This window comes from Triticum urartu, chromosome 5A (assembly GCF_056163025.1).
Source record: "Triticum urartu cultivar PI428250 chromosome 5A, HENAU_Tu73, whole genome shotgun sequence".
In the NCBI taxonomy this organism is placed as follows: domain Eukaryota; kingdom Viridiplantae; phylum Streptophyta; class Magnoliopsida; order Poales; family Poaceae; genus Triticum; species Triticum urartu.
This window is the reverse complement of record NC_141877.1, coordinates 571,949,244-571,976,676: the sequence shown is the minus strand read 5'-3', so window position 1 is coordinate 571,976,676 and position 27,433 is coordinate 571,949,244. Positions and strand designations below refer to the sequence as shown.

At 45.8% G+C, this 27,433-nt stretch overlaps 1 pseudogene; it reads left to right on the top strand.

Annotated features, from left to right (window-relative positions):
• The first annotated feature begins 17,675 nt into the window (after window positions 1-17,675).
• LOC147972965 (uncharacterized) lies at window positions 17,676-19,764 on the top strand (annotated as a pseudogene).
• Window positions 19,765-27,433: the final 7,669 nt, after the last annotated feature.

Genomic DNA, 27,433 nt, shown 5'->3' with positions numbered 1-27,433 from the left:
ACAAACTTTTTATGATCCGATTAAATTTTCCTCGGTATGCCGAGTGGTCTTGTAACCGTAAAAACTCCTTTGGGCCTGATGCTTGAGTACTTTAATCTATGGTCTGGAACCTCGTAGGATTTATCTGAACTTGGTTGCTTTTGAATCTCTTGACTCTTGAGTAGACCTTGTTTCTTCAGTCTGAATAGTTACTGACTCTGTGGTGCAACTCAGTCGAGTGTGTTGGGGAACGCAGTAATTTCAAAGAAAATCCTACGCACACGCAAGATCATGGTGATGCATATCAACGAGAGGGGAGAGTATCGTCTACATACCCTTGTAGACCATAAGAGGAAGCGTTATGACAACGCGGTTGATGTAGTCGTACGTCTTCACGATCGACCGATCTAGTACCAAAGACACGGCACCTCCGTGATCTGCACACGTTCAGCTCGGTGACATCCCGCGAACTCACGATCCAGTAGAGCTTCATGGGAGAGTTTCGTCAGCACGATGGCGTGATGACGATGATGATGTTGCTACCGGAACAGGGCTTCGCCTAAGCACCGCTACGATATAACCGAGGTGGATTATGGTGGAGGGGGGCACCGCACGCGGCTAAAGATCAATGATCAACTTCTGTGTCCATGGGGTGCCCCCTCCCCCGTATATAAAGGAGTGGAGGAGGGGGAGGGCCGACCCTCTCTATGGCTCGCCCTAGGGGAGTCCTACTCCCTCCAGGAGTAGGATTCCCCCCTTCCAAGTAGGAGTAGGAGAGGAAGGAAGGAGGAGAGGGGGAGGAAGGAAAGGGGGGCCGGCCCCCCTCCCAATTCGGATTGGGATTGGGGGCGCGCCTCCCTCTTTTCCATTCCCTCTCCTCTATTCCACTAAAGCCCAATAAGGCCCATATACTCCCTAGGGGGTTCCGGTAACCTCCCGGTACTCCGGAAAAATGCTCGAACCGCTCGGAACGATCTTTATGTCTCAACCATTTCGAGACTCCTCGTCATGTCCGTGATCAAATCCAGGACTCCGAACTACCTTCGGTACATCAAAACACATAAACTCGTAATACCGATCATCACCGAACGTTAAGCGTGCGGACCCTATGGGTTCGAGAACTATGTAGACATGACCGAGACTTATCTCCGGTCAATAACCAATAGCGGAACCTGGATGCTCATATTGGTTCCTACATATTCTACGAAGATCTTTATCGGTCAAACCGCATAACAACATACGTTGTTCCCTTTGTCATCGGTATGTTACTTGCCCGAGATTCGATCGTCGGTATCTCAATACCTAGTTCAATCTCGTTACCGGAAAGTCTCTTTACTCGTTCCGTAATGCATCATCCCGCAACTAAATCATCAGTTACATTGCTTGCAAGGCTTATAGTGATGTGCATTATCGAGAGGGCCCAGAGATACCTCTCCGACAATCGGAGTGACAAATCCTAATCTTGATCTATGCCAACTCAACAAGTACCACCGGAGACACCCGTAGAGCACCTTTATAATCACCCAGTTACGTTGTGACATTTGGTAGCACACAAAGTGTTCCTCCGGTATTCGGGAGTTGCATAATCTCATAGTCATAGGAACATGTATAAGTCATGAAGAAAGCAATAGCAACAAAGTAAACGATCATCGTGCTAAGCTAACGGATGGGTCAAGTCAATCACATCATTCTCTAATGATGCAATCCCGTTAATCAAATGACAACTCATGTCTATGGCTAGGAAACTTAACCATCTTTGATTCAACGAGCTAGTCAAGTAGAGGCATACTAGTGACACTCTGCTTGTCTATGTATTCACACATGTACTAAGTTTCCGTTTAATACAATTCTAGCATGAATAATAAACATTTATCATGATATAAGGAAATATAAATAACAACTTTATTATTGCCTCTAAGGCATATTCCCTTCAGAGTGAACCATGGACAAGGGCACTTGGTGCAGTCCATGATCTACTCCTCGTCGTCCTTGCGGATCGGGATGGAGCGGACGTTGTATTTGTGCCGCAGCTCTAAGGACAAGGCCGCAGTCGACCTATACCTCGTCGTCCTTGCGGATCGGGATGGAGCGGACGTTGTATTTGTGTCGCAGCTTCGAGGATAAGGTCACGGACAACCTGTACGTCGTCGTCCTTGCGGATAAGGATGGAGCAGACATTGTATTTGTGCTGCAGCTCTGAGCGTGTTTTAAACTTAGGCGAGTACGAGACTGCAGCTAAGCCCCCGAGTGGGAGGACTACTCTCCACTCGGTAAGATTTTCTGAAACTTAGGCGAGTACTGGACTGCAGCTAAGCCCCCGAGTGGGAGGGTTGCTCTCCACTCGATAGGATTTTTGAAACTTAGGCGAGCACTGGACTGCAGCTAAGCCCCCGAGTGGGAGGGTTGCTCTCCACTCGGTAGGATTTTTGAAACTTAGGCGAGCACTGGACTGTAGCTAAGCCCCCGAGTGGGAGGGTTGCTCTCCACTCGGTAGGATTTTTGAAACTTAGGCGAGTACCGGACTGCAGCTAAGCCCCCGAGTGGGAGGGTTGCTCTCCACTCGGTAGGAATTTTGAAACTTAGGCGAGTATTGGACTGCAGCTAAGCCCCCGAGTGGGAGGGTTGCTCTCCACTTGGTAGGATTTTTTAAACTTAGGCGAATCGGATTCACAGCTAAGCCCCCGAGTGGGAGGGTTGCTCTCCACTCAATAGGATTTTTTAAACTTAGGCGAATAGGATTCGTAGCTAAGCCCCGAGTGGGAAGGTTGCTCTCCACTCGGTAGGATTTTGTTTTCTGAAACTTAGGCAAATCGGGTTCGCGGCTAAGCCATCCACTGGGGGATTTTGGACATATGCAAAAGTAATAACAATCATTTAGGAGACTGCAAAACCATGTCTTTGATAAACAAACTGAAAGGTACTTCTTATTACATCTCGACAGTCTGAATGCTTAAGTATTAAAATGGCGGAGAAGCTCCGCATTCCAAGCGTGCGACTCGTCTTTCTTGTGTTCCACATCGTACAGGTGATACACACCGTTGTGGAGCACTTTGGTGATGATGAAGTGGCCCTCCCAGGCGGGAGCAAGCTTGTGTGGACGTTGCTGATCCACTCAGAGAACCAGGTCCCCCTCCTGGAATGTTCGACCTCTTACATTCCTAGCATGGAATCAATGAAGGTCTTGCTGATAGATGGTCGATCAGATCAGGGCCATCTCTCTCTCTCTTCTTCTAAAAGATCAACAGTGTCTTGATGTGCTTGTTCTGCTTTTGCTTCTGAGAAGAGCTCCACTCGCAAGGCATTATGGAGTAAATCAGTCGGCAGCACGGCCTCGGCTCCATAAACCATGAAGAAGGGAGTCCGGCCAGTCGACTGATTTGGCGTTGTTCTCAGACCCCACAGTACTGATGGTAACTCATCTACCCAGGCACCAGCCGCATGCTTGAGGTCACGCATTAATATGGGCTTCAACCCTTGGAGGATCAAACCATTTGCTCTTTCTGCTTGTCCATTCGACTGTGGGTGAGCGACTGAAGCATAATCGACCCGAGTGCCTTGGGAAGCATAGAAAGCTCTGAACTCATCTGAATCAAAGTTTGAACCATTGTCTATGATGATGTTGTGTGGGACTCCATATCTGAATGTTAACCCCCTGATGAAACTGTCGGCGATACTTGAATCGAGGCTCTTGATGGGCTTGGCTTCAATCCATTTAGTGAAATTGTTGACTGGAACAAGTAGGTGGGTGAAACCACTTGTGCCAATCCTCAAGGGTCCGACCATTTCGGGGGCCCAAACGGCAAACGACTAGCCAAGTGGGATAGTCTTCAAAGCTGAAGCGGGCTTGTGAGACATGTTGGAGTACAATTGGAAACCCTCACACTTGTCAACTATTTCTTTTGCCATTTCGTTTGCTCGCAGCCAGAAAAAACCAGCTCGGTAAGTGCTACCTCTTGAGCACTGCGTTGGATTTCCTTGAAGAGGAAAGGATGATGCAGCAAAGTAGCATAAGTATTTCCCTCAGTTTTTGAGAACCAAGGTATCAATCTAGTAGGAGGCTACGCGCGAGTCCCTCGTACCTGCACAAAACAAATAACTCCTTGCAACTAACGCGATAAGGGGTTGTCAATCCCTTCACGGTCACTTACGAGAGTGAGATCTGATAGATATGATAAAATAATATTTTTGGTATTTTTGTGATAAAGATGCAAAGTAAAATAAAAGCAAAGTAAAAAGCAAAGGAAATAAATAAGTATTGAAAGATTAATATAATGAAGATAGACCCGGGGGCCATAGGTTTCACTAGTGCTTCTCTCAAGAGCATAAGTATTTTACGGTGGGTGAACGAATTACTGTTGAGCAATTGACAGAATTAAGCATTGTTATGAGAGTATCTAGGTATGATCATGTATATAGGCATCACGTCCGAGACAAGTAGACCGACTCCTGCTTGCATCTACTACTATTACTCCACTCATCGACCGCTATCCAGCATGCATCTAGAGTATTAAGTTCATGGAAACAGAGTAACGCCTTAAGCAAGATGACATGATGTAGAGGGATAAATTCATGCAATATGATAAAAAACCCATCGTGTTATCCTCGATGGCAACAATACAATACATGCCTTGCTTCCCCTACTATCACTGGGAAAGGACACCGCAAGATAGAACTTGGCTTGTATATTCCAATGATGGGCTTCCTCAAAATTCCCTAGGTCTTCGTTGATGTAGAAGCCCTCCGTGATGGTTGTCCCCTTCGGCGGAGCTCCGGAATAGGCCCCAAGATGGGATCTCGTGGATACAGAAAGTTGCGGCGGTGGAATTAGGTTTTTGGCTCCGTATCTAATCGTTTGGGTGTATGTAGGTATATATAGGAGGAAGGAGTACATCGGTGGAGCAACAGGGGGCCCACGAGGGTGGAGGCCGCGCCTGGGAGGGGGGGTTAGGCGCGCCCCTACCTCGTGGCCTCCTCCTTTGTTTCTTGACGTAGGGTCCAAGTCTCCTGGATCATGTTCGTTCCGAAAATCACGTTCCCGAAGGTTAAAATTCCCACTAGTATATGAAAGTGACAACATAGAAGACTCTCTATCATGAAGATCATGGTGCTACTTTGAAGCACAAGTGTGGTAAAAGGATAGTAGCATTTCCCCTACTCTCTTTTTCTCTCATTTTCATTTTTTTATTTGGGCTTCTTTGGCCTCTTTTATTTATTTATTTTCGTCCGGAGTCTCATCCCAACTTATGGGGGAATCATAGTATCCATCATCCTTTCCTCACTGGGACAATGCTCTAATAATGATGATCATCACACTTTTATTTACTTACAACTCAAGAATTACAACTCAATACTTAGAACAAGATATGACTCTATATGAATGCCTCCGGCGGTATACCGGGATGTGCAATGACTCATGAGTGACATGTATGAAAGAATTATGAACGGTGACTTTGCCACAAATACGATGTCAACTACATGATCATGCTAAGCAATATGACAATGATGGAGCGTGTCATAATAAACGGAACGATGGAAAGTTGCATGGTAATATATCTCGGAATGGCTATGGAAATGCCATAATAGGTTGGTATGGTGCCTGTTTGGAGGAAGGTATATGGTGGGTGTATGATACTGGCGAAAGGTGCGCGGTATTAGAGAGGCTAGCAATGGTGGAAGGAAGAAAAGTGCGTATAATCCATGGATTCAACATTAGTCATAAAGAACTCATATACTTATTGCAAAAATCTAAAAGTTATCAAAGCAAAGTATTACGCGCATGCTCCTATGGAGATAGATTGGTAGGAAAAGACCATCGCTCGTCCCAGACCGCTACTCATAAGGAAGACAGTCAAAAAATAAATCATGCTCCGACTTCATCACATAACGGTTCACCATACGTGCATGCTACGAGAATCAAAAACTTTAACACAAGTATTTCTCAAATTCACAACTACTATACTAGCACAACTTTAATATCACCATCTTCATATCTCAAAACAATTATCAAGCATCAAACTTCTCATAGTATTCAACACACTCATAAGAAAGTTTTTACTATTCTTGCATACCAAGCATATTATGATTATTTAAGAAAATTACCATGCTATTTAAGACTCTCAAAATAATCTAAGTGAAGCACGAGAGATCAATAGTTTCTATAAAACAAATCCACCACCGTGCTCTAAAAATATAAGTGCAGTACTAGAGCAAAACTATATAACTCAAAAGATATAAGCGAAGCACATAGAGTATTCTAACAAATTCCAAATCATGTATGGCTCTCTCAAAAGGTGTGTACAGCAAGGATGATTGTGGTAAACTAAAAAGCAAAGACTCAAATCATACAAGACGCTCCAAGCAAAACACATATCATGTGGTGAATAAAAATATAGCTCCAAGTAAAGTTACCGATAGAAGTAGACGAAAGAGGGGATGCCTTCCGGGGCATCCCCAAGCTTTGGATTTTAGGTGTCCTTAGATTATATTAGGGGTTCCATGGGAATCCCCAAGCTTAGGCTCTTTCCACTCCTTGTTCCATAGTCCATCAAATCTTTACCCAAAACTTGAAAACTTCACAACACAAAACTTAAAGTAGAAAATCTCGTGAGCTCCGTTAATGAAAGAAAACAAAAGACCACTTCAAGGTACTGTAAGGAACTCATTCTTTATTTATATAGGCGTTAAACCTACTGTATTCCAACTTCTCTATGGTTTATAAACTATTTTACTAGCCATAGATTCATCAAAATAAGCAAACAACACACGAAAAATAGAATCTGTCAAAAGCAGAACAGTCTGTAGTAATCTGTAGCTAGCGCAAGATCTGGAACCCCAAAAATTCTAAAATAAATTGCTGGAAGTGATTAATTTATCTATTAATAATATGCAAAAATAATTAAGTAAATAGAACTTTCCAAATAAAAATGGCAGCAGTTCTCGTGAGCGCTAAAGTTTCTGTTTTTTACAGCAAGATTAACAAGACTTTCCCCAAGTCTTCCCAACGGTTCTACTTGGCACAAACACTAATTAAACACAAAAAAACAACCAAAACAGAGGCTAGATAAATTATTTATTACTAAACAGGAGCAAAAAGCAAGGAATAAAAATAAAATTGGGTTGCCTCCCAACAAGCGCTATCGTTTAACGCCCCTAGCTAGCCATAAAAAGCAAGGATAGATCTAGGTATTGCCATCTTTGGTAGGCAATCCATAAGTGGCTCTCATAATAGATTCATAAGGTAATTTAATTTTCTTTCTAGGAAAGTGTTCCATGCCTTTCCTTAACGGAAATTGGAATCTAGTATTTCCTTCCTTCATATCAATAATTGCACCAATCGTTCTAAGGAAAGGTCTACCAAGAATAATAGGACATGAAGGATTGCAATATATGTCAAGAACAATAAAATCTACGGGCACATAATTCCTATTTGCAACAATAAGAACATCATTGATTCTTCCCATAGGTTTCTTAATAGTGGAATCCGCAAGGTGCAAGTTTAAAGAGCAATCATCAAAATCACGGAAACCTAACAAATCACACAAAGTCTTTGGAATCGTTGAAACACTAGCACCCAAATCACACAAAGCATAGAACTCATGATCTTTAATCTTAATTTTAATAGTTGGTTCCCACTCATCATAAAGTTTTCTAGGGATAGAAACTTCCAACTCAAGTTTTTCTTCATAAGATTGCATCAAGGCATCAACGATATGTTTAGTAAATGCTTTATTTTGACTATAAGCATGAGGAGAATTTAGCATGGATTGCAACAAGGAAACACAATCAATCAAAGAGCAATTTTCATAATTAAATTCCTTGAAATCCATAATAGTGGGTTTAGCAGCATCTAGGGTTTTGATTTCTTCAATCCCACTTTCATCAAATTTAGCATCAAGATCTAAAAACTCCGAATTTTTGGAACGCCTTCTAGGTAAAGGTGGATCATATTCAGTCCCATCATTATCAAGATTCATATTGCAAAACAAAGATTTAATAGGGGACACATCAATAACTTTTAGATCTTCATCTTTATTTTCATAGAAATCCAGTTTAGTGGCCATCCTATTAACTAAGGTAGCCTGCTTATCCGAAATTTCGGCAGTCAATTTCTCAAGACGAACAATTTGGGATCTTAAACCATCAAATTCTTTAGACATATCATCCAGCTCTTTATTCATAAAACTCATAAAACTTTTCTATTCATTAAGCTCATTTCTGAAGAAATTATTATGCTCAAATTGCAAAACCATAAAACTCCTGACATTGCTTTCGATCTCTTCTAACCTTTTAAGGTGAAGATCACCCAATCTAGGTAGAGCCATTGGGACAAACAAGCAATCCAACACACAAGCAAACAAGAAATGGGCAAAAAGAGGCAAATAGAGAAAGAGAGAGGATAGAGAGAGAGGGCGAATAAAACGGCAAGGGTGCAGTGGGGGAGAGGAAAACGAGAGGCAAATGGCAAATAATGTAATGCAAGAGATAAGGGTATGTAATGGGTATTTGGTATGTTGACTTTTGCGTAGACTCCCCGGCAACGGCGCTAGAAATATTCTTGCTACCTCTTGAGCACTGTGTTGGATTTCCTTGAAGAGGAAAGGATGATGCAGCAAAGTAGCATAAGTATTTCCCTCATTTTTTGAGAACCAAGGTATTAATCCAGTAGGAGGCTACGCGCGAGTCCCTCATACCTGCACAAAACAAATAACTCCTCGCAACCAACGCGATAAGGGGTTGTCAATCCCTTCACGGTCACTTACGAGAGTGAGATCTGATAGATATGATAAGATAATATTTTTGATATTTTTGTGATAAAGATGCAAAGTAAAATAAAAGCAAAGTAAAAAGCAAAGGAAATAAATAAGTATTGGAATATTAATATGATGAAGATAGACCCGGGGGCCATAGGTTTCACTAGTGGCTTCTCTCAAGAGCATAAGTATTTTACGGTGGGTGAACGAATTACTGTTGAGAAACTGACAGAATTGAGCATAGTTATGAGAGTATCTAGGTATGATCATGCATATAGGCATCACGTCCGAGACAAGTAGACCGACTCCTGCCTGCATCTACTACTATTACTCCACTCATCGACCGCTATCCAGCATGCATCTAGAGTATTAAGTTCATGGAAATAGAGTAACGCCTTAAGCAAGATGACACGATGTAGAGGGATAAATTCATGCGATATGATAAAAACCCCATCTTGTTATCCTCGATGGCAACAATACAATACGTGCCTTGCTGCCCCTACTGTCACTGGGAAAGGACACCTCAAGATTGAACCCAAAGCTAAGCACTTCTCCCATTGCAAGAAAGATCAATCTAGTAGGCCAAACCAAACTGATAATTCAAAGAGACTTGCAAAGATAACCAATCATACATAAAAGAATTCAGAGAAGATTCAAATATTGTTCATAGATAATCTTGATCAAAAACCCACAATTCATCAGTCTCAACAAACACACCGCAAAAAGAAGATTACATCGAATAGATCTCCACAAGAGAGGGGGAGAACTTTGTATTGTGATCCAAAAAGAGAGAAGAAGCCATCTAGCTAATAACTATGGACCCGAAGGTCTGAGGTAAACTACTCACACTTCATCGGAGAGGCTATGGTGTTGATGTAGAAGCCCTCCGTGATGGATGCCCCCCCCCCCCGGCGGAGCTCCGGAACAGGCCCCAAGATGGGATCTCGTGGATACAGAAAGCTGTGGCGGTGGAATTAGGTTTTTGGCTCCGTATTTGATCGTTTGGGGGTACGTAGGTATATATAGGAGGAAGGAGTACGTCGATGGAGCAACAGGGGGCCCATGAGGGTGGCAGGCGCACCTAGGGGGGTAGGTGCGCCCCCTACCTCTTGGCCTCCTCCTTTGTTTCTTGCCGTAGGGTCCAAGTCTCCTGGATCATGTTCGTTCCGAAAATCACGTTCCCGAAGGTTTCATTCTGTTTAGACTCCATTTGATATTCCTTTTCTGCGAAACTCTGAAATAGGCAAAAACAACAATTCTGGGCTGGGCCTCCGGTTAATAGGTTAGTCCCAAAAGTAATATAAAAGTGGATAATAAAGCTCAATAATGTCCAAAACAGTAGATAATATAGCATGGAGCAATCAAAAATTATAGATACGTTGGAGACGTATCAATAGGCTTTGGCCATGATTGTGCGAGAGGACGCATGGTGACCACAGGTCCCCGAGTGGATATCATTGAGGATCATTCAACCTTCCTCTGGGGTAATGCATCGTTGAGCAACTCCAGTCACACTCTCCCTGTACAGTCGACCACTTATCACAGCAAAGGCTTTGGATCGACGGACGATCTGTCTTGCCTCATCTTCATCTTCTGGAAGCTCTTTCCTGAGAATATATGCGATATACGGCACTGTCTAGTCAGGAATGACGACCAAAACTTCCATGACTAAGTCGACCACGGCTGGGACTTTATATTCAGTCGGATCATTAGAACTCTTAGGCTGTGGGGGCTCTTCTGTGAAGGGATCCTCCTGGACTGATGGTGTGTGAAGATGCTCCAAAAACACATTGCTGGGAACAGGCTCTTGCTTGGACCCTATTTTTGCCAGGTCATCTGCTGCCTGATTCTTCAGTCAGGGAATGTGGTGAAGCTCTAGCCCTTCAATCTTCTTTTCTGACTTTCTCACTGCATTGCAATAGCCAGTCATAGCTGGGCTTCTGACGTCCCACTCCTTCATCACTTGATTAACCACCAAATCCGAGTCGCCGTAGACCATTAGGCAACGGACGCCGAGTGAAATGGCCACTCACAACCCATATAGAAGTGCTTCATATTCAACTTCATTGTTAGAGGAATCAAAGTGAATCTGAAGGACATAACTGAGTTTGTCACCTTGCGGGGATACTAGAACAACTCCAGCGCCAGAACCACTCAACATCTTGGATCCATCAAAGAACATAGTCCAACGTTCCGACTGAACTTGAGTCGGTTGCTGCCATTCAATCCACTCGACGAGGAAATCTGCTATTGCTTGGGATTTGATTGCTTTCTTTGCCTCAAACTTGATATCCAACGGAAGGAGTTCAATCGCCCACTTTGCCACTCGACCAGTTGCATCTCTGTTGTTCAGAATTTCCGACAATGGAGCATCGCTGACGACTGTGATGGAGTGATCTGAGAAATATTGTGCCACCTTCTTCGAAGTCAAGTAAATTCCATAGACAAGCTTCTGATAATGCGGATATCTCTGCTTGGACGGAGTTAAGACTTCAGAAATATAGTACACCGGGCACAGAACCTTATAGGCTTTACCTTCTTCTTCCCGCTCGCCTGTGAGTACTATACTGACAACTTGTCCAGTGGCTGCAATATAAAGCAGTAAAGGCTCTTTGCTGATTGGAGCAGCAAGCACCGACTGGGTGGAAAGCAGGGTTTTGAGCTCTGCAAACGATGCGTCAGCTTCAGGAGTCCACTCAAACTTATCAGATTTCTTCATCAATCGGTAAAGAGGCAATGCCTTTTCACCGAGACGAGAGATGAATCGACTCAAGGTGGCCAAACAACCAGTAAGCTTCTAAACGTCGTGTATGCGCACATGGCTTTTCATTCGGAGTATTGCGCCAACTTTCTCTGGGTTAGCGTCGATCCCACGTTCAGAAACGAGGAAACCGAGTAACTTTCCGCCTGGAACTCCGAATGTACACTTCGACGGGTTAAGCTTGATATCATATCTTCTTAGATTGACAAAGGTTTCGGCGAGGTCAATCAGCAGGTCGGAACCTTTACACGACTTAACCACGATCTCATCCATGTATGCTTCCACATTCCAACTGATTTGAGTGAGCAAGCACTTCTGTATCATATGCATGAATGTGGCGCCAGCATTCTTGAGACCAAAGGGCATGGTAACATAGCAAAAGCACCCGAATGGGGTGATAAAAGCTGTTTTTATTTCGTCAGGTCCATATAGTCGGATCTGATGGTACCCGGAGTACGCGTCCAGAAAGTACAGTCGCTCACATCCCGCAGTCGAGTCGACTATTTGATCGATGCGGGGAAGAGGAAGTGATCTTTCGAGCAGGTATGCTTGAATTCAATACACATACAGAGTGAATCATCCTTCTTGGGAACCATGACGACATTGGTGAGCCACTCGGAGTGGTAAATCTCTCGGATGAACTCAGCTGCCAGAAGCCGAGCCACTTCCTCGCCAATTGCCTTTCTCTTCTCCACGGCGGACCGTCGGAGGTGCTCTTTGACAGGTCTTGCTTTTGGGTCGACTCACAAACGGTGCTCAGCCCGTCCTCTGGGTACACCTGGCATGTCATAAGGTTTCCATGCGAAGATGTCCCAGTTCTCATGGAAGAACTGGATGAGCGCTTCCTCCTATTTGTTGTCGAGTGTTGTTGATATATGAGTCGGAGCAGCATTGGGATCAGTCGGGTGAATATGAACTGACTTTGTTTCATGAGATGACTTAAATGCAGACTCTGAAGCAGGCTTCTTAGCTCTCAACAAATCACTCGGATCTGTCGTCTTCTTGTATTCTTCCATTTCTATTGCTGCCATCTGTTCATCGGCAATCTTCAAGCCCTTTTGTAAGCACTCTTTTGCTCGCTGCCGATTACCAGTGACTGTAATCGCGCCCCTAGGGCCAAGCATCTTGAGTATGAGATACACATAACACGGTCGAGCCATGAAATGGGCATACGCAGTTCTGCCCAGGATAGCATGATAGGCACTGTGAAAATCCATGACTTCAAATGTCAACTTTTTGTTACGATAATTCTTTGAATCACCGAAAGCCACGTCAAGAGTGATCTAGCCGAGTGAATCGGCTTTCTTTCCTGGTATAACTCCGTGGAACCGCATGTTGCTCTCGCTGAGTTTGTACATCGGAATGCTCATCCCTTGGAGGGTCCCAGCATATAAAATGTTCAATCCGATGCGACCATCCATCAAGACTTTGGTCAATTGGGTGCCCCCAACGACCGGGTCGACCACCAACGCTTGCCTCCCAGGGGTGGCAACAACGTGCGGCGGGTGATCTGACTGGTCGAATGTGTAGGAGTCTTTGACCATTTCAGATACATCGGCGTTGCCGGAGCAACCATGTTTACTTCTCTGTTGATGACCTTCAGTCGACTTTTGCTTTCGACGTTAGCAAAAATCACCAAAGTGGAATTGACATTGGGAAATCCTTCATCATCCTCATCTTTGTCCTCATCCTTATCAGGTTCCTTCTCTTTCTCACTGGGTTGCTTTTCTCGGAACTACTGTATAAGGACTCGGCACTGTCAAGTGGTATTCTTGGGATAGATAAGATTACCCTCTTCATCCTTCTTGATGTGAATGTGACATGGCAAATCCAACACGTCGTTCCCGGCTGAATCTTTCACCTTCTTGGGGGTCCAGGGCCCTTTAGGTTTCCCTTTAGATTTTCCTTGGGTTGCAAATGCAACCTCTCCAGGACCCACAGGTTTTGCTTTGCGCTTCTGCTTCCGATTGGAATTACCTCCTCCAGTGTCTTGGCCAACTGATTTGCTCTTGCCGCTGCGGAGTCGGTCTTCTTATTCTTCACCGTTTGCGTACCGAGTGGCTATCTCCATCATTTGGGTCAGGGACATGTCTCCTGTCCGACTGAATTTCAGGTTGAGCTCCCGATAGCGAACACCCTCCTTGAAGGCGCAAACCGCTTGATGCTGAGACACATTCTCCACAGTGTGATGCAAAGTGGTCCACCTCTGGATATAATCCCTCAAAGTTTCATTCGGTTTTTGCATGCAATGTTGCAATTCTGTCAATCCTGCTAGTCGTTTGCACGTGTCCTCAAACGTTGTGACGAACACTCAGGGCAACTCCTCCTAGCTGAATATACTTCCCGGAGCCAACTGATTCAACCAAGCTCTAGCTGACCCTTCAAGCATTAGGGGAAGGTGCTTCATGGCCACTTCATCATTTCCTCCACCGATTTGCACAACTACTCGGTAATCCTCAAGCCAGGTGTCAGGCTTCGATTCACCAGTGAACTTTACTGACCCCAGTCGCCAACCTGAAGTTGGGAGGGATCTCTGCAGCCCTGATGGCCCTGCTAAAACACTCGGGACCAGAAACATGCACTCTGCTTCCAGTCGGGCGATCTCTGTCTTGCCCTTCTCTATATGCTCGATTCCTGTCCACCAAACCTTGCACCAAAATTGACCTTGCATCAAACCCTGGTTCTCTTGGGTCGACTGGCCTCCTCCGCTCTTTGATGTACTGGCGCCTATCATCATAATGTCGGGGCACATATGATTCGCCCCTCGGAGGGGGCGTAGGCACTCGACGACGGTCATCACGGTCGAGCCAATGATCGTGCTGCTCGTGGTTCCTACCCAAGTACTGCCCTTGGCGATGCCCTCGCCCTTTGATGCCACGGAGGCGATCTTGGGCTATGAGCCGACTTAACGGTGTTAGCTACTACGGATCTACTATGAATTCTGTTACGCGACTGAGACACTGCAGTGTTCTACTCTCCTGCTGCTCAGAGCATCGCTCTGATCTGCATCAAACCTCTACCAGCTTCCGACTGGGACGGCTGAATAGATTCTGCTATACGGGTTGCAGTGGTAAGATTCTGAATCGGAGTGCGGTATACCTGTGGTTCAGGTGGAAATAGCTGCCGTTGTCGTCAACTGGACTCGGGGATTTGTCGCCGAGCACGGTCGTCGAGTGCATGCTGAAGGTTCTCCAGTCGAGTGCGCTCAGCCAAAGTGGCCAATCGCGCAGCCTCCAAGGCTCGAGCCTCAGAGGTCTCTCCGACAACGGACATGTGGAGGGCCTCCATGTTGCGGCGGTGAAGTTCCCCCCTCTGCTGAGAAGAGAGAGTTTCGGGGTGATATTCTTCATGAACGCATGACGGATCGCCTCCGCCGTCGCCGCCGCCGTTGCGACGCATGCCAGGCGGGCTGCAAGGCGTGTCAACCATCAGGACCTCCGTCACGGGGTCCTTGCTATCACACTCGGACAAGATCTCGATGGAGCCAGTTGACAGGTCGAACATGCCGTAGAGAGATTCGTCGGGCTCGATTGCCGCAACTTGAGGGGTGGCCGACTGATGTGCCACCGCATGCTTCACCCATCGCTGGACTCGCGACCGACCAGATCGCTTGTGACGGTGAACAACGGGGAGCGAAGATGCCTCGGGAGCCGGCCGATACTGAGTCGACGGCTGCCGCAGAAGGACGTCGCGAACGCACGCGCGAAAGTGCGGCGCCCCGCGGACGGTGAGCACCTCGATGTCGAGAGGAGCTTCCTGAAGCCAAGCGGAGTCGTCAGCGATGAAGACGAGCATGCCGAGACAGATCTCACGGCCCTCAGCCAAGCCTCCGCCGTAAACCATGATGAAAGGACTCAGAGAAATCGCAACCTCGCCGGAATATTGCTAAGACACCTGCCCCAAGGTGGGCGCCAACTGTCGTGGTTCTAAGTATGACAGTAGAATAGGGGGTAGGAATGTAGAGGCAAGATCCTAGCTACGGTGAGATTGTGCACGCAAGATGTACGAGTTCAGGCCCTTCGTGGTGGAAGTAACAATCCTACGTCTCGGTGCCTAGAGGCTCAGTCGATTGGATTATGCGTGAAGTTACAGGGGGTGCGCACCCTTGTCCCAGAGGAGGGGGGTGACTTATATAGAGTGCGCCAGGACCCCAGTCATCCCCGTTACACAGAGTTCAATGTACATAAAGAGGGGACGTTACTTGTAACATCAGCATTAAAGTGATATAAATGATCCTTAAGACTATGGAGTGAATGCCTGACCGTTGCTATCCGGGGTGACTTTAGGCCTTCTGTACTCCGAGTGGTTTCTTGTATGGTCGATTGATGATATACTGGTCGAATGGAATTGGGATATCCGAGTGGAGATGTTGGTCGAGTGGGTATGCACTCAGGCGATTCCAGTCGGTAGAATTTGCTGTCCTTTGATCGTCTTTGACTGTAGGGCAATGTACTTGGGAGGGGTGCTTAGATCAGGTCTATTGTCCTACCCTAGGCACATGGCATCGTCAGTGTTGGCTTCGTCGATGACGGTGACAACGCTGAATAAAGATTCTTCAAATCTTTCCCTGACAAGGCCATTGGTCCTATGGTTGGGGATGGATTTGGAAAACAGTCTGTTCAAGCAAGGATGGCGTGACGGCGGCATCCTCATGGTAGACATGTGTCCTCGGGCTCCCTCATTGCGACGACGTTTGCTCCAGCGTCGGCGTGGAGCTTGGGAGGTAGTCCAAGAGCGGATGCAGATTGTGGTCTGCATCGACGACATCTAGAATACAAAATGTGTGTTGGGTTCGTGGTTCGTGGATGGCGGGTATGGTTTTCTCCTTTGGTGTCTTAGTCGTGGTGGGGTGCCAGATCTGGAGTCCGATGGCATGTCCGGGGTGTTGCCCCGGTCTGATTCATTCAACGACAAGGGCTTCACTTTTGGTGAGCCACCTTGGAGGTCCGCAAAGGTGCATATCAGCGATGGAGCCGCATCGAGCTCGGGTGAGGAGGTGATTTGTCATTCTTTTCTTCGGTGGCTGCTATGGTGGTGCCGGAGGCAGGTGACGGGTGTTGGTGTTAAACTCAGAGATGTTATGTTATCTTTTCATTTTTGTCATGTCGGTCCTTACGTGACTTGTACTTTGATCTTTATGATATGAACGAGACACGTATTACCATGCAAAAAATGGCTTTTTTGGATCACATGATTAGAAAACACGGGAATTCGAAAAACACATGAATTTGACGGGATTGCAGGTGCAAAACAGATAATTATAAAATAGAGGAAAACTGCAGGAATGGTCATTTGGATGGAACACAGGAAAAAGTGCCCCGATCCTACACCAGTGTAAAAAAGTGGTCAAAGTGGATGTTGAAATTCCTATAGAATTGAGGTGTAGGAATGCAATCCATAAGAATTTTGGAGGTGTCATTTCTTTGGTCCAAAGGGTTTCCTTAGAAAAAAAATCCAATGGATTGGAATCCTCTAATATTCCTATGAAAATCCTTCAATCTAGAGAGGCCCTAATAGTCGACCCCCCTTTCACTTGTATTGCGACCTCCAATCCCAAAAGGTGTCAAGAACCCTACCCTAGGTTCGCCGCTAAGTATTGTCCGAACACCAGCACGTGCACGCCAGGCTAACAAAGGGGCTCTCTATTTCGCACAGACCAACACTAACGCAGATCATCTTGGTCAAAAGGAAGCATTCTCAAGGCAAAAATAAAAGGGATTTATGTGAACACATGGTTTCCTCGGGATGGGGGGGAGGACCCCCGCATCGCTCCCGTGCGAGCGGCTTGGGCGGAACAACATTCCTAGCCGCCACTACAAGGTAAAGCTACACCGCTGATGCGGCGGCGAGGACTACTCTCTCGGCGCACTGAGGCTCTCGGGCACGGCTGGGAGCGACACCTAACCTCTCCCTCAGATCCAATCGCCAGCTCCACTGCTCGTTAGTCAGTGCACTGGTTGCGTCCTCGTCCGGCCACCCTTGGGGGTCTCCGAGGTGGTGTGCCCTACAACCCGTGTCTGTCTTCGTTGACAATTCGGGGCGCCTGCTTTGGCCCCTGCTCACGCACCGATGCGCTCCCGAGCGGCATGCAGGGGTGTGTAGGGGCGGTGGTTCCGGTACTCGGTTTCAGGCGACATCGAATCTGGTTCCTGTGATGGTTGCTCGCACACTTCGATAGAGGCCTGATGGGCTACACGCGAAGGTATGGTTGCTATCATTGCACTAATTCGGCGAAAAGATGGTGATATATGCGCAATATGAATGGTAGAAATAGCTTTTTATAATCTGAAAAAATATGGACAACAAGGTAACAAGTAATAAAAGTAAATTAAACAGTGTCTCAATGCTTGAAAATAAGGCATAGGGTTCATACTTTCAGTAGTGTCAACTCTCAACATCATTAACATCATTGAACATCATGATAAGCCATCAAAAAGTGCAGCTCAAAAGTTTCTATTTTTATCGAAGAAAGTAGGATGAAACCGTGTAGGTGCACTTAATACTACTAGTAAATGCGCATGTGCAACACACATAAATATTTAGGCAATATATTAATTGCATGTGTTGCACGTTAATATTTAGGCAATATATTAATTGCACGCGGATATTACGTATGCTATTGTTTGTGTGTTAATTTTGTGATTAGTGCAGTATTTCGTATGATATTAATTGCACGTTAAATACGTCGAACGTTCGCCATTGGAGTAGTTTAGGTCGTTGGATTGACTTAGTTTGATGACAGAGATCAGTTGGATATGTCCTTTGAGTCTTTTTATATTGATATAGATTATTGCCACATGTAGCCCCAAAAATTGTACAACGACAACACCATATGATACCATCATTCAACTTATGCATAGAGTACCCCAATTTCATCACGGGTATCCACATTAATTACTAGACATGCATCAATTAATCTCAAACCCAAAATATTCAATCTAACAAAAAGAAATTTGAAGGAGCAAGACCCAGTTCACCACAAAAATAATAGAGAGGCTTGAACATCATAAGATCCAACTATATTAATAAAGCTCGTGATACAATTAAGATCGAACTTTTTAAGAAAATGAGGGAAAGAGATTGAACACATATCTACTAGTACGTACTCTCAGCTCCGAGGATGAACTACTCACACATCACTATGAGAACAGAGAGAATGAGTTGTTGGCGATGGTGATGACGGAGATGTCCCCGGCAGCGTCCGGAGCCACCGGAGGAGAGGGGGAAGGCCCCCCCCTCCTCCTCCTCCTCCTCCTTCTTCTTCCTCCTTGGCCTTGCATGGAGAAAGGCACCTCTCCCCTAGATTGGACTAGTAGAGTGCCCGTGCGTTGCCATGGGCTCTTAAAATAGTTTGCAAGAGTTACATGTTAACTTTCTAAGGCCTTGCCCCGTCGTAGATCCAGACCCCCTCCACTGATTCCACCCCGCCTAGGCCGCCGCCTGCCGCCGCGCCGCCCCATCGCGTTCGCCTCTGCCCCGCCCCGCCCCCGCCCACCTCCTCTCCGGCTACCTCCGCCTTCGGTCCATCCTCCGCCCAGCTCCGCTCCGTCCGCCTCCTCTCCGGCCCTGCTCCGTCTGCCTCCTCTCCGGTTCGTCCGCCGCCCCGCTCCGTCCGCCTCCTCCCCGCGCCGCACGCCGCCGCCCCGCTACGTCTGCCTCCGCCCCGCGCCGCACGTCACCGCCCAGCTCGGCCGCCACCCGCTCCCCGATGGCGCCGATGAAGACGCTGAAGGGCAAGTCCGGTTTCTTCGGCATGAGGGCGACGCCCTCTGGGAACTTCGGACTGGAGTTCTCCAACGTCGGGCAGCGTAGGTGGCTTGGCATGTATGCCACCGCCGATGAGGTCGCGTGTGCCTACGACGTAGCGGTGTGGTGTGCCGGACGGCCGAAGACGGACCTAAACTTCCCAGAGGTCGAGTCCCAGGCGGTTGGCTCATGCCGCAGGGCATCCAGATGGAGGAGATGCCGGCTAAGAAGGCGAAGAAGAGACCGGCGGTTGTTGTCGCTCTCGGCGAGAGCGACGAGGCGGTGATGGCTTGGTTTGCGTGAGAGCATCCGTAGTACGTCCAGGCCGAGCTGGAGCACTACTGAAAGTGCGACATCGAGGCGAAAAAGAAGGGAGTGAAGAAGGAGGACGAGGCCGGCCCCTCGACTGTGATCCCTATCGAGTCGTTGGATGAGGACCAGGGTGACACCGAGGAGGAGGACGAGGGGTGCGATGACCCGACCAAGGACGAGTTCTGGGAGCAGTTCCGTAGCTCCGACGACGAGTAGTTTCATCTAGTAGTTCAAATAAGTAGTAGTTGAATTTGTGTATAAAACTATGTTGACTTTCATGTTTGAACTATGTTGAGATGAAGTAGTAGTTGGCTGTTTTAATATTCATTTTGGACCATCTGTTGGAGTTGCTCTTTTTTTATATCTCCGTTTTGGACCATCTATTGGAGTTGTAAAAAGCACTTTTTGGTGCTCCAAAAATTTGCACCATCACCGATTTGGACCACCAAAATTTAGACCATCTATTGGAGATGTTCTTAGCCAGAGATAAAAACAACCAGATCTCATCGCAACAATCGAACTTGTTATAGTCGTGTTTTATTCTATCTAGTTAAATGCCCGTGCGTTGCTACGGGCAAAACAATGTAACTAATGGATGAAGTCAATATAACATTTGGGAGTGGCAATTATGATATACCGCAAGGGTGGTGTATACCTCGATGACTTCCCATCACTAAACTTGTCCAGGGAGTAGGAAACTTGTCCAGGGAGTAGGGAGCCCACGCCGTGAAATGCAATTTGGCGTCGAACGTCCAACATTTTTTAATGGCACATTCATATTCTATCAAGGCCCAATTAAATCACCTGCCAACAAATGGTAGCAAGGAAACTGTGGCCCTCCCCTGCACCATTTGTTGCTAGTAAATGGGCTACCTGATTGCACACCCTCAGGAAAATTCAACTCGGTACTGGACAAAGGACAAAATGAGCATGTATTTGATCTCTGAAAAATAGCTGACCGAGGCTTCAACTGTCGTAGGCATTGAATGACACAACCCTGATTAGGTTATTGCAATCAGTTGCAAGAATGATCCTTCCAATCCCCCTCAGCTCTGCCAAAAACAATGCCCTTTTCACCATGATTACTTCAGCACGCATAGCTTGACTTGCATGGCTTGCATGGCTCAGATATCTAGCCGCGGCAAAGACCAGGCCAACTTCATGATCACGAGCTGCTTCACAATTAATCATCATGTAATCCTCTAGAGGGGCTAAGTGCTTAGGGCGGCAGTTTCCTTTGTATCAGTAGCATGCTGCCTCACAAGAAATTGAAAACCAGCCCTCATTTTTTGTCAGAACCACGTCTAACATTGAAATAAAACAAGCAGTACTGATGTAAAACAACACCAACAGTTAGCTCTTCACCATGTCAGGCAATCCCATGAGCCAAAGAATAGTATATCAAATCCAGAAGAAATAAAAATCATTTCATAATAAAGTAAACAATTCGAATGAAAACAAGTAAATTTTACAATTGCAGCTCCTCTCAAACTCCTCGCTTTTGTTTACAAAAGAAATTCAGAATATACAGCAACAATCCAAGAGTTTGAGTCCAAAAAAATTGGATCGTCCAACATCATTGGCTAAGTTGCCGGCTTGCTGCTGAGAAGAACAGACGAATACAGAAAAAACAATCATGGGTGTTGTTTGCCCCATACCTTACATGGTTGATAATCTGGCTGTCGAGTGGTGCTAGAAGTTCTCCCACTCTCTCTAGCGGGTATTCGCCACCTTGCTCATCGTTGCGGAAGTCAACGGCATCATCTCTCCAAATATGTGGTTCAACTGTGTCAATTTACAACATCTCTGGATTGATTAAATCTCTGCTGAAGAACAACAAGTGGCATGAAACAATTATGGTCATCTTCAGAGAAAATATACGCAAGCACCAATGCAAATTGTACATACCTTTAATTCACCACAGCCTTGCTTCCTCTTTCAACTAAAAGGAGGAGTTGATTCAATCAAATGTCCACACATGCTAATTCGAAGGCTTAAGAACTCTCTATTCAACTAAAAATCATTAGAATTACGAAGAGAACATATAGGACAAACATGTATATCTAGAAGGGGATCGGAGCCTTTCTTGTGTGATGCTAAGATCTAAAACCACTCTCAGCTTAGACATATCCTACTTCTAGTTTTCTGATCCAACGGAGGATAACATGATCAATTATTTCCAAAACCTAACCATATAGGCAAGGCTAAAAGGAGCTCATTAGTATTGCAAGGTTGATATAATCACTATATCAACTACTAATGTAAGTTTCGAACAATAAAACCAACCATTATGTGGCAGAAACTGTAAATACTATTTTAACTCTGAAACATGATTTGCCTAGTCTATAGCCAATCTCTTCATGCCTCCTACAGTTTCGTTAGAGAAAACTGCGATGTGAGACCACACAAAGCACTAATACTATAATTTGATATATCAGGCTAAGTAGGTGCGAGGAACGACGGGTGTGAAGGACATCCTAGCGAACTATTTAATGGCTAGCGGCAGCGATAATGGCGAGCTGAACCTTAGCTTCGTGCAGACAGTGTGGAGGTCCTTGTGCAGTCTGTTCAAATATATGAAGCTTTTATACAATAGAAGTTGCATGTGTTGAATTACTGGCGTCTTCTTATATTTTCCAAAATATTGTAATATAGAAAAAAAGTACTTGCCTAGTAATACACGATTGAGAAGAACGGACGAATACAGAAAAAACAATCATGGGTGTTCTATGCCCCCATACCTTACATGGTTAATGATCTGGCTGTCGAGTGGTGCTAGAAGTTCTCCCACTCTCTCTAGCGGGTATTCGCCACCTTGATCATCGTTGCGGAAGTCAACGACATCGTCTCTCCAAGTATGTGGTTCAACTGTGTCAATTTACAACATCTCTGGATTGATTAAATCTCTGCTGAAGAACAACAAGTGGAATGCCACAATTATGGTCATCTTCAGAGAAAATATACGCAAGCGCCAATGCAAATTGTACATACCTTTAATTCACCACAGCCTTGCTTGCAATGTCGGGGATTTTCAAGTTCTTTGGAGGTCCCACGTGGGCTCATGGTCTCAACATGCTCGCCAACGGTTTGTTGATGTAGACTATAAAGCAGTGTGCGTTCTCTGATGCTATCTCGGTGTTCTTCTCGATGCAAATCACACATTTCAAGTGATATATTTCCATGTACGTGTCTGTAATTAATCAACCTAACGATTATATCTTGTTGTAGCCTTGAAGGTGGAGATGTGTCAAATCCTAGAAAATCATCAAGTTAGGATTGAGCAAGTCTAATTAAGTAGAAGACGCAAAAAACGCATTTACTATGCTTCCTCTTTCAACTAAAAGGAGGAGTTGATTCAATCAAATGTCCACACATGCTAATTCGAAGGCTTGAGAACTTTCTATTCTACTAAAAATCATTAGAATTACGAAGAGAACATATAGGACAAACATGTATATCTAGAAGGGGTTCGGAGCCTTTCTTGTGTGATGCTAAGATCTAAAACCACTCTCAGCTTAGACATATCCTACTTCTAGTTTTCTGATCCAAGGGAGGAAAACATGATCAATTATTTCCAAAACCTAACCATATAAGCAAGGTTAAAAGGAGCTCATTAGTATTGCAAGGTTGATATAATCACTATATCAACTACTAATGTAAGTTTCGAACAATAAAAGCAACCATTAATTATGTGGCAGAAACGGTAAATACTATTTTAACCCTGAAACATGATTTGCAGACTCGGATTATAGTGTCAAATACAGGTTATAGGATATTGGTTGTAAAACGTTTCCCACAAAAACATTCCGTTCTCGTCTCTAGGCTCTTAACATATAAATATGAACTAAATGACTTAAGCTGCAGGGAGGAGGAAGCATACTTGTCTTTACTCTAGAAAAAAATACATACCTAGTTGACACTATTGTCGATCAGTTCTCTAGCAACACCATAGTCACAATATTACAATTTAGTTCTATTACTTCAGGTAAGGTTTTCAATTGAGCAACCAACTGTAATTTTTGGAACATAATTGTTGGGGGCGCCAAAATTGGTGAGGCTGCAAACAGTGAACTAAAAAAGACAAGGTAATAAAGATCATAAAGGTGGTGATCAGAGTTTGTTAGAACCTTAGAAGATGGTTTAGATTCTGAAACTGAAATAGCACTGTTTGTGGGAAACAACTACTCCCTCTTGAGCAAGACTTATTTTAGGACGGAAGGATTAAACACGTGATAGCAACAAAAGAAATTATATTTCTGTCCGAATAGCTTTCAGTTTCAGAAATGTAGAAACCAAGATACAAAAATCAAGTGTTCAGAAATTTATGTAATCTAAAAAACATGAAGATATTTCACAAGAAAAACATGAATGTATAGACAACAACATAAAAAATTCCCCAGACCAACACTAAATAAATGGGTGACTTGCAGAAGTGTGAGCCGTAGCAGGCAGACTTTGCACAATGGAACCTGCTTGTCGTGGAGGGTGCTCATGGTACCTGAACCAGCTCCACCCGTTGGAGGACTTGTAATTCCCCAGACTAACACTAAATAAATGGGTGACTTGCAGAAGTGTGAGCCGTAGCAGGCAGACTTTGCACAATGGAACCTGCTTGTCGTGGAGGGTGCTCATGGTACCTGAACCAGCTCCACCTGTTGGAGGACTTGTGATCGACCGCGCGTCAGGCCTCTAGGAATAGCGGGTTCTCCTCCGTGAGCGCCAAAACTGCTTGATTGGATCAAAATCATGAATCAGCGAGAATCAATGCGCACATCAGTCTGAACCCTCGGCTAGCTCGCATTGCTACTTCCTTGCGGAACTTGGCCTAGAGACCAGGACTCTTCAAACTCGTATTGAGTCTTCTGGCAGTGATTCCTTGCGCAGCTCCCTTCCTCCTCTGGGTCATGTGAGCCCGAGTAGCAGTAGGCATATTTTGCACAAGCAGCGGCTTAACCAGCAAATGCACAACAAGAGCAGCACACATGAGTTTTGTAGTTCAACTCAATGAAAAGGACATGGCTTGAGATTTATTACCGCAATGGGATGGCAGACGCAGGACGGGTCCGGCTGGATCTGGTTGGAGCGGGCGTCGGAGACCTTCCAGTGCAGGCACCAACTATGGCAATCGCCGCATGCCCCTCCTCCTTGAGATCTGACCATGGATCAACGGATCTGTGGGAGGAGGAATCCCGGCTCAGCGTGGTCACCGGCAAGGATTGAGAGGACCTCCTTGAGATTATTATGACACCCTTGGCGCAGGATACACGGACGCGGGCACCGACCGTCGTACACGCGGAAAGATGGATATCACCACGCCCCTTGCCTTGATCACTGATGCAGAAGGGGTCAACGATGGGTGGATCTGGAGCGTCGGCGGCGGGGAGGCCGCGGCCGTCATGGCGCCGATGGATACCCATGACCGGGCGTCCTCGCAAGGGAGGCAGTGGCGCATGCAGAAGAATCTGGTGGGATTGATGTGCGAGGGCGGCGGCGAAGGGATCTGGTGTGGTGTCGCTCGAGGGCACCGGACTACCGGAGGCTTCGCTCGCTCGACCGCACGTTGCGAGTCCAAGACGATTTTTTTTCGCTGGTTTTCTTTCGTCGGTTTATTTTCGTTCGATCTACTTTGCCTGCGAGGGGAGTGCCTGCAGGCATCGCTCCCTGATAACGTAGGTTTGTTCGGTTGTTTTAACGTACGAGGGGAGGTGGGAGGAAATATCAAAGAAGTACCAAAAAAGACCGGGTGAGGTGGGACAAAAATAAAACCTGAAATGCGACCTACCAACTGAGACATTAGAACTAGAGATATATGTTTTGTATCTCCTGTTTTTGGTATAATTTTTTTGGTGAAACGCCGTTTCTTTTGTAAGCGAAGATCCATATCTCCGATCAGGCAGATTTTGCACATTCTTTTCTTATTTTAGGATTGCTCTTGCAAAAAGAAGATCATCAATCAACTTAGGGATCCTCCACGCAGACCCACCACGCAGCCTAGGGGCACCGTCTGGCCATCTGGAGCCCCGGTGGCTCCCTTGGACCCCATCTTCTCGCTAGTGGGGCCTTGGTCCAAAATAATCCATATAATTTTTCATGTTTTCCGGCTTCCTATTTTTTTGGTAAAAACCCAAAAACAATAGAAAAGAAGAATTGGCCTCTGACACTAGATTGATAGGTTAGTCCAAATCAATATTATCAAAAATTGTGCCCAAACCATATACAAATGATATAAATATAACTAGAATACTTCATAAATTTAGATACGTTTGATAAAGTGCCAAGAATGGAAGAGAAGTGATCATATGCCGCCCTGTCCATATCGGGCTCATCAGAATGTTCCCACCATCAGACTCCAGCCCCAGGATTATTAACTTATGTCGGCGGTGCGCGGAATGGATCTTGAAGAAGGCGGAATTTGTGTCGCCCTCACGTAACCAGGAGAACTTGGCAGGTTGACGCGCAATCGACCTCTCCAGCAAAGCAAGTCCTAGGTAGGCGCGCTTCAGCTCGCAGAGTAACCGTACTTCTGGAGGAGCAAGCGGGTGGTGATCTTGAGCCGCCGAGACGAGCAATCAATTACCGAGCGAGAAGCATCTGAGTGGAGATGTTACCGAGCGTTCTGGAGCTCCAACTCTGCCGTTAGTGCATTGTCAGCTTGTGCTTTGCGTAGATTCGCCGGAAAGGATCGGGGTCATGCACGCCAGAATTCCAGGTGTCAGAGACCACCTAATGAAAACCATCGAGCTTTGATCAAAATAGCTCAAGATGGAATCTCCGATCACCTTGGGAGCGAAAATCTTACTAGTTTCGTTCAAGGCCAAGGTAGTTATATTTTTGTGTGTGCAATTATTAATCATTGGCCGCTTAGCAAACTCTTATTGGTTCGATAAACGTTAAAGTCATCCACTTTGAGAAAAAATGCTACTTGCTACAAACCCTTTCACTTTGGGAGGAGGAGGGGGGGGGGGGGGGGGGGGGGCAACAGTATCAGGATGATGGTGCCACCCTTGGCAAGGAATAAATCCTTGCCGCCTCGTCCTTGTTTGGATGCTGCTTCTTGTCATCTCAAGGAGGCGTGTGGAGGGTGGTGTGTCCCCGGATCTTGTTCTCTCGGTTGGGTTTTTTCTATGGCAGGTTTATCTCAGTGGTAGTGTCACGTGAAGCAGATGACGCGACTATGCGTCTTGGTCCTCTGCGCTCTAATTCCGGCAGATGAAGGTTGACCAACTTCAGCCTCGTCGGGGAGCGTATGAGATTTGTGTTTTTTGACTCCATCTGGTCGGACCTGTGGCATTATGTAGACCCTCTCATGTATTTTTTTTTCTCCTGGACAGTAGTCTGTTACACAAATCATGGTCGTCGGATCTTCTAGTCCACATCGGCGACTTTTCCGACCGCCACTTCTACAAACTCCTTATTTTCAACAAGTCTCCTTCATTGAGATGGAAGTCCAGGCAATGGCTTTGCTCACGGCACACTGCCGGCGGATGCAAGAGAAAGAAGAGATTCGACACCCCTAAAACTATGAAGATGTAATTTTTAATCTTTGTAAGTGTTTTTTGAGGATTTGTGCTACTTTTAATATATTGCCTTTTGCCTTTTGCAAGGGAAAAAAAAACTAAACCATTACACGAAGAGAAGAGCCATTCCCAGCCGTCCAATAAACACGACAAAACGCTTTACAGCACGGGGGCAATTCCCAGCCGTCGAAATGCGCTGCAATGGAACCAGCGCTCCCCGACACGGCGGCACATGAGCCACAACTCGTACCATGCACCGTGCACCGGCGGTGGGCCCACTGGCCAGCGTCCCCACACGTGTACCGGCGGCCACAATTACACGGCACGGCACGGCGACGGAGAGATATTTTAACGCCTTCCAATTCAGA